General features: G+C 41.0%; 1 pseudogene; it reads left to right on the top strand.

The window, feature by feature from the left end:
* The first annotated feature begins 6,212 nt into the window (after nt 1–6,212).
* LOC103659030 lies at nt 6,213–7,040 on the top strand (annotated as a pseudogene).
* The last annotated feature ends 1,046 nt before the right edge of the window (nt 7,041–8,086 follow it).

Here is an 8,086-nt window from a genome sequence, read left to right as displayed (position 1 = left end):
TGAGTCATGGTCCCCTTTCCTTACGGGATAGTTCATGCTTGCTGTGGAATAGTTTCTCATCGTGCATTCTTCACAGGAAGGTTGAGAACCCTGTGTGCCTTCCCAGTAAGGCTTGCTTTGTTAAAGAGTGAGAGCTCTTAGTGTTCAATCACTGAAAAGCTCTGATACTTAGTGTGCACAGCTCACATTGTTCGTTATGGTGTCCCAGGAGGAGCTCTTGGTATACCAGGAAGTATATTGTGGCCAGCAGGTCAGAGGGCATGGAGAGGTTAGCAACAGGAGTGAAGAGATGTAGGAGCTATCAGATGACATATGCATGGCTTGCTCTGCGAACACTCACCTTCTCCCTTCCTTGGCATTGGCCTTCTGGAACGGTTTTTCTGGTGGAAATCATCCTTTTCCTCAGACAAAAAGACCAAAAGTAATGATATTAAAACAGAACAACAGAATAGAAAAGGCCTTCTTTCCCACTTAGCCATTTTGTTAGTTCACCAAGAGGGATAAAGTTTGGTCAGAATAATTTTCACCAAAATAAAAGACAATTATTTTACTCTACCTGACACAGTTAATTTAAAGAGTGTTTCATGTACAGACTGTTCCTCTGGCCAAGGAACAAAACAGAAATGGAATTCTTAACTCCCCTGAAGCCATGTAAGCTCTTCTAATCCCTTGACCATTTAGAAGTTTAAAAGGTCCACAGAAGCCTTCAAATCTTTAGCCTTAGGGTTAAATGAAAACCTCTGCAGGTAGAAAACTAAAATGGTTTAGGATAACTTTGATTTTGAGAGTAAAGGTAACCTTCCGATTTATTTCCATGAAATACCATTCTTTCAAAAGAACACATGCTAATAGATAATTACTATAAGTCTGGTCTTCAGTAATGTAATTATCTTGTTCTGAGGGGTGTGTTAATTATACACCAGGTGACTGTCAGCAGAGTATGGAGTACTTCTTACATAAAATCTTTTCTTTAGAGCCCATGTATATGTCCTTTTCCTAGGTCTCCTTAAGCATTTTTGTACTACTCATAAAATACAAATAACTTGTATTTGTCCTTGAGAAGATAATATTTACATTATAATGTACGAGTATTTGTTCCCAATGGGCAATCTTGCTCTTCTTTCAACAACAGTATCCTGACCAAGGGAATTTTTTTTTAAAGATTTTAATTAATTAATTAATTAATTAATTTGACAGAGCGAGCACACAAGCAACAGGAGTCACAGAGGGAGAGGGAGAAGCAGGCTCCCCACCAAGTAGTGAGCCTGATTCGGGGTTCGATCCCAGGACCCTGGGGTCATGACCTGAGCCAAAGGCAGATGCTTAACTGACTGACCCTCCCAGGCACCCCCTGACTAAGGGAATATTAAATTATTTTAAAAACTCTTCCCTGCTTGACTTGTCTGTTCTTTAGGCAGATTTTTTTCAAGAATAGCAAATTATCACCAAAATAATGCATTCACTGAGAAAAAAACATAACTTTTAGTCTTTTTCAATTGAGGGAACCTTAAATTAAACATTTAGCTACCCTGTATGTAGAGATCCTGCCATGAAGTCAGTATGACTCTATTTCCAGTATTATAGATAAAATTGGAATTTTGTCTTTCCAATAGTAATTTGGAAAAAAAATCACAATGTTTTCTCTATTTTAGAGGAAAAGACTTTTGAACGCAGTGTCTGTGGTAGTTTATCCTGTGTCAGCTTGGTTCCTCTGGAATTATGTTCCTCCAAAGCCCCTTCCCTGTGTGGCATTGGATTAGAACTGACCAAAAGAACTGAGTGGAAGGGGCAGGGGAGCAGTGGGGATTGTTCTCGGAAGGTTCGCGTGCTAGGCCGGGGTCCAAGCACACATGTGACGGCAGGTTCCAGCTTGTCCTTACTTTCCTGCATTCAGTATCCTGGCTGCTGGCCCTGCTGACCAGTAGGACCCCTGCGCCCAGAACTAGACCTTTGGCTGCTAAAAAAGAGCAGTCGCTACACAAAAGGAACTGCTTTTTACAGACTCGTCCTCCAGCATGACTCCGTGGTCCCACTTCGACAGCTCCATACGCCTTGTTTCCCCCCTCCTCCTGCGAGCTCCAACTTGTCTACCTGCTCCAGAGCTTTGGTCGCCAGCTCTCACAGCAGGGCTGTTTGTGTATAAATAAAATCCTTGAGAACTAGCACGGAGGGATTACCTCAGGAGTATTAGGAATAGCTCAGTGTAGCGTTTAACTGTTTTTAATGAGTAAGATTTGGTGAACACTAATCTTGAACTGCAGCATCCACTGACCATTGTGATGAGGAACTAAATAGTAATTTCACATAATTTAAATTTACCTAATACCAATATAATTTGAGTAAATAAACTGAAATACTAATTATTTTCAAAATTAAAAGTAAATCATTATTTTACTTAAACCGTAAGTATGGAGTGATTTTTCAACTTGAAATAAAGGCTTGCTACTGATGCAGCATTGAGTGGAGATGCTATTAATAGAACAGTAAAGAGAAAAAAGAAGAATGCATGCCACAAATTTCATGATGAATGGCAATCTCAGATCACTAGGACGGTAAAACCAGAAAACTTACTTTTATGTAACAGCTTTAAAACAACGAAGTGGTCAACATAAAGAGACATTTTCAATAAAATCAGAGTGAATTTGATAGTTTCTTTCAACAAAGAGAATCAATTAAATTAGCCACTTAAAATCAAAATTAAAAAATAAACAGGATGAATTGACTAAAATGAGAATTAAATGTATAACAAAAGTTTTAGATGATTTTTAACAGAATCTGAATTTATAAACGACTTGAATTTTTGTATTAAACTTTTTAGAGAGATGGTTAAAAATTATTATTAACTTCATATTTTTATTTTTACCTTCTTTCAATGTGACTACCAGACAATTAAAAATTAAATAAACGTCTTGCACTATGTTTCTATTGGATAGTGCCAGTGTAAAAAATATATGAAGACTTGAGTTAAAGTTTCATTCAAACACATCCGAGAGGCAAGATAAGGTTTCATTTTAGCATTCCAGATCTTTCCACTTCTAGGACGTCTTTGCAAAGTATATTTTAGTTTTTACTATGTAGTTTATAAATATTTGTATTTTTATGTCAATATTACTGGCTACTTGTGCATAGCATATACACTAGTAAATATTGATGCATAAAAGACTATTTCTCCGTAAGGGGTGCCTGGGTGGCTCAGTTGGTTAAGTGTCCAGCTCTTGGTCTCAGCTCAGGTCTTGAACTCAGGGTTGTAAATTCAAGCCCTGTGTTGGGCTCCATGCTACTTAAAAAAAAAAAAAAAATTCTCCATTAACTTAGAAAATAGAGAAAACAACCATATATACAATACTACCTTACATAGTCATTGTCAGCATACCCATAGCTTTTCTTTTACAGCACAAAATTTCTTTTAAAGTGAAAATAAAAGTGAATATTTGAAAAAGACACTATTGAAAATAGATTTATCAACCACAACTAACATGACATGTAATTAAAAAAAAAGGAAACAGTGTTGCTTATATTTAATTATTTTTGTATATTCAGGATAATACTTGATATAACATTTAGTAACCTTGGTTCATTTGAACTGTGAATTTTGGGTTTCATTAAACTTGCCCATTTATGAACCAATCTTCGAATTTTCTTTTGCTCTGTGGTTTCAGTGGTGTCATTCATAACCATATTGTATCATTTCTGGAATGAATTTCTGCCACAGATACCATGGAGGCAATGTCCTTGCAAGACAGACCATGTTCTACCAATCCAAAGGCTGAATTATCAGGCTTGGGAGCCAACCTAAAGCAATGACCAAACACTCTGCAGAAACTTAGACTTGCTCAGCTCTTGAAGGCAATTGTCAGCACTTGAATTCACCAGAGATGTGACCTGTTTTGATGAATAGTCAGCAAGTGGATATTGATTCCAGCTGAAGATGCGTATCACCTGGGTTGACATTTAATATCTTTTGAAGGGATTCTCTTGAAAAGGGGAATAAAAGAAAGAAAGAAAAAAGCCAAACTTGCATTATCATTCTTTGAAAATATTGATCACCTTGAAAGAAAAATGGTTTAAAAAGAAATGGAAATAAAATCTTAGTGCAAAAAATAAGTGTCATCCCTTCCTAAACAGGTTGTGGGCACCCAGAAGTTGGAAGGACCTCCGGTGACTAAGCCTGGGTCAGAAGTAGTCTGGATTCCCGTGTCTTATTAAGGACGTACTTCTCTTATTGGCGAGTTTCTGCGGAGGGCTGTGATCGGTCATGGGAATCATGATCAGAATATTGAAATGTACCCCGCAGGGACAATTTGTCTGCTGTTCTTATTTCATATTCCTGACCTTGTAAGGCAAGAATGGAAATTCGAAAAGGATATATAATTCAGAGTATAAATGTATGGTACTTAGCTAAATACGAAGCTCTGGAATGTGAAGGAGGCGAGACTTGGAGAATGGCAGAGTAAGATACCGGATGAACCCTCTTTCCAGCAAAACACCAATTTAACTGGTAAAAATTATAAATAATCATTTAGAGTCTCTGGAAACTGAATGAATGGAAAATCATTCATTTAGAAGATGTACTAAATCTCCGAGCAGCGAAAACCTGTGGCCATTGAACCTTGCACAAACTGCTTCCTAACCCCCACTCCTAGCTCTCCCTTACGGAACCTCTAGCCCAGGTGCTCTTCCCTGGGCACATGCCACTAAGAAGAGAAGCTCCCGCCCTCTGCTGAGCTCCTAGTCAGGGGCCAGTGTCTCCTTTCTCACCTTCATCCCGGCCCCGAGTTGCAGAAGTTCTATTCATGCAAATGCGCTCGAGAGAAACAGGTTTCTCTTTTTTCACCCAGTGGCTACTTGTGCAGCAGAAGCTCACCCCAAATGCAGTAGGCTGAAAATACCACTACCTCTCTTGTCCATGGCCTTGTCTACCTTGTAGGGCAGAAGTTCCATGTCAGGAGGGACAAGTCAAAAAGCCAAGGGGCAGCCATCCTGCCCTTCTCCTTGTGACCACCTATAGACCAGGGTGCCACTCTTGGAAAAGCAGGGTCTTAGCCCCAGCAGTAGTGAGTGGTGTGAAGATTCTGCCCAGGAGGAAAGGCAGGCCATAAGAACAACGAGCCGCAGCTCCGGTTGGGACAATCTGCTTTATTTGGAACCCAGAGTGAAAAATTCTATGCCTACGGGTGGTTTTAAAAACAATGTAAATTTGTTGAGGCCAGCCTAGAAAGAGTAACCAGAGAAAAAGAATCAGAGAAACAGACAGCTGAGAAGAGCTGTCTTAGCATCGTGGACGGTTCTTGGGGTCGGCAAGGCTGTGCCCATGCACTGGACTGCGCCCACTCTGTAGCAACCACTCAGAGCAGGGGTGGCCACCTGTAAGCATTTCCCCGCCGCACAAGGCCCATCGACAGAGGGCGGAACCCTCGCTGCCATACAGGATTAAACACAACTGACCAAACACAGGTTGAACGATAAGCTACTCTCACCTAGGGACTACTAGCAAGCTAGGTATAGAAATAAAATCACACTATCCCTGGTAGTCTGGGAAACAATGCGTACCCCAAGCTACTGCCTCTTGGGAGAGTTCCAAATGGAGATCTCTAAGCTACTAGTCCCTGAAGGAAGCTGTGACGACAGAACATAAACTCCTAGACGTGAATGTTAGCAGCCTCCAAGCCGGTAAGTAGCTTATGCCAACCCAGGGCTGACTTTTACAGAGCCAGACCAGGAGATAAAAACAATGGAAAGAAATCTGAGTAGGAACCCTAGAGCCTGAATGCTGGAAAGGAATTAAAATTTGCAGAAGCAGTTCAACAAAGTCATTAAGCAAATAAATGACCCCACAAACGAATACAGGATGACCCCCAGGGAGTTCTCAGCATCCAGATTTGCTGCAATATACCTAAATATTTAACTTAAAAAAAAACCCTGAGATCTGCAGAGAAGCAACAAAGCGTGGTCCCTACNCGGAAAAATCGTAGGCAATAAGAACCGCTTTTGAAGGGGCCCATGTGGTGAGATAGCCGACTTAGCAGACAGACTTCACAGCAGCTCTTATAAATGTGTTTGAAGATTAAAAAACATGATGCTTCAGGAATTAAGAGTATGATGACAATGTCTCATCAGAGTGTAAATGAAGAGATAAAAATTATTTTTAAACATCTGGAGTGAGGTCACCACGCCTGTGGCCACCATTACAGAGAGCCGAGCTCCAGGACTGGATGGAGGGGACGAGGACAGTGGCTGGGGGCCGGTCCTGCAGGAAGCAGCCACCAGCAGCCACACAGGCTAAAGAAATCCTGACAGAAGAATCCGAGGTACAGGACGTTCGAAGTCCAGTCCCCATCTGTGGAGATGCGCAGGGACAATTTCATGATCTCACTGTTTAGAATTGGTGGCAAGTCACCAGACACAAACGACTTACTTTGTGGGAGAGTATGTTGACGGAGGGTACTACTCAGTTGAAATAGTTTACTCTGCCTGCGGCTCGTAAGGTTTGTTACTGGGAGTGAGCTACCAATCTTCGAGGACATCATGAGAGCAGACAGATCCCATGAGAATAGGGTTTCTGTGAAGACTGTTGAAGGAAATAGGGAAATGCAAATGTTTGGAAACATTTTAAAGATCTTTCTGACTCTCCCTCTCACTGCCTTGGTGGGTGGGCAGATACTCTGTCTACACGGTGGCCTCTCACCGTCCGTAGCCACACTGGGTCACATCAGAGCGCTGGAGAGCCTACAAGTTCCTCCTGAGGGCCCCATGTGTGACTTGCTGTGCCAGATCCAGACGATCCGGGTGGTTGGGGTGTATCTCCTGGAGGCTGGTTACACCTCCGGACAGGACTCTTCTGAAACATTTAATCATGCCAGTGGCCTCACACTGGTGTCCGAGCTCACCAGCTGGTGATGGACGGATGTAACTGGTGCGATGACCGGAACGTAGTAATGATTTGCACTGCTCCTAACTGCTGTTACCGTTGTGGTAGTCACGCTGCAGTCGCGGAACTTGATGATACTCGACAGCAGAGGCGAGCCTCATGTTACTCGTAGTACCCAGGACCACTTCCTGTCATGAAATTTTAAACTTGTACAGTGTTACCATGAACCATATATTGACCTCATGGAAATGGGAAGAGCAACAGTAACTCCAAAGTGTCAGGGAATAGTTAACATTCAAAACACTTGTTTTCACAGGCTCCAGAGGATGTGCCATATAAAAATACAAAGCCTCTTGTCATCAACAGCCATGACCGCTTCAGAATCAATCAGTTCGTTGCACAATGAAGCGACATTGTTGGTGAAGAAACCAGTTTCTGGCAAAGTGCTATTTGTACTGACTTTTGCTTTCTTTGAGAGACTGCAGATAATAAGATATAAACGTTAACACCTTGCGAATACAATTTAACTTCCATTTAGCTATGGCTTTACCCAGCATGACTGTAGATAAGGAGAGCAGCAAATAATCATTGGAGCTTCACGAACATTTTAAAAACTAAGTACCAAGGTCTCCCCTCTACGAGGGAGTTTTGAAATTGTTTTATTTTCAGGTATACCATTTAATTTAATGGTATGATTTTTCTGCACTCAGTTTATTTCCCTTCTCAAATTTCAGCCTCATGTTGTTCTTTGTTATTGTCAGAATCTGGTGAGTTGTTTTGAAGAGAATTGTTTTTCCCTCCTCCTATAAGGCCATGTTACTGCACAGGAGCGCTGCAGTGTTTTTCATAATTAACTTGTGAACTAAAAAAAATTATAGTAAAAATAAAAATAAAAAACACCTGGAAATTCTGGAGATGAAAAGTAAAATAACCAAAAAGAAAAGTTCCATGGAGGGGCTTCGCAGTAGACTTGAGGTCAGAAGGAAGAATCAAAAACTGAAGATAGATCACTGGAAACTAGGCAATTTGAAGAAAAGAGAAAAAAATGAATAAACAGCTTCAGGGAAATGGGGGATGCCATTAAGCACACAAAAATGTACATGATGGGTGTACCAGAGGGAGAGAGAAGAGGAAAAGCAACAGAAAAAAAGTCAAAGAAACGATGGCTGGAAACTTAACCAAATGTGAAGAAAAGCATCCATCGGCACATCCAAGAAG

The sequence above is a fragment of the Ursus maritimus genome, unplaced genomic scaffold (genome assembly GCF_017311325.1).
Source record: "Ursus maritimus isolate PB19 unplaced genomic scaffold, ASM1731132v1 scaffold_3, whole genome shotgun sequence".
Lineage (NCBI taxonomy): Eukaryota > Metazoa > Chordata > Mammalia > Carnivora > Ursidae > Ursus > Ursus maritimus.
The sequence above is the reverse complement of the archived record's forward strand: the minus strand, read 5'-3'. Positions and strand labels throughout refer to the sequence as shown.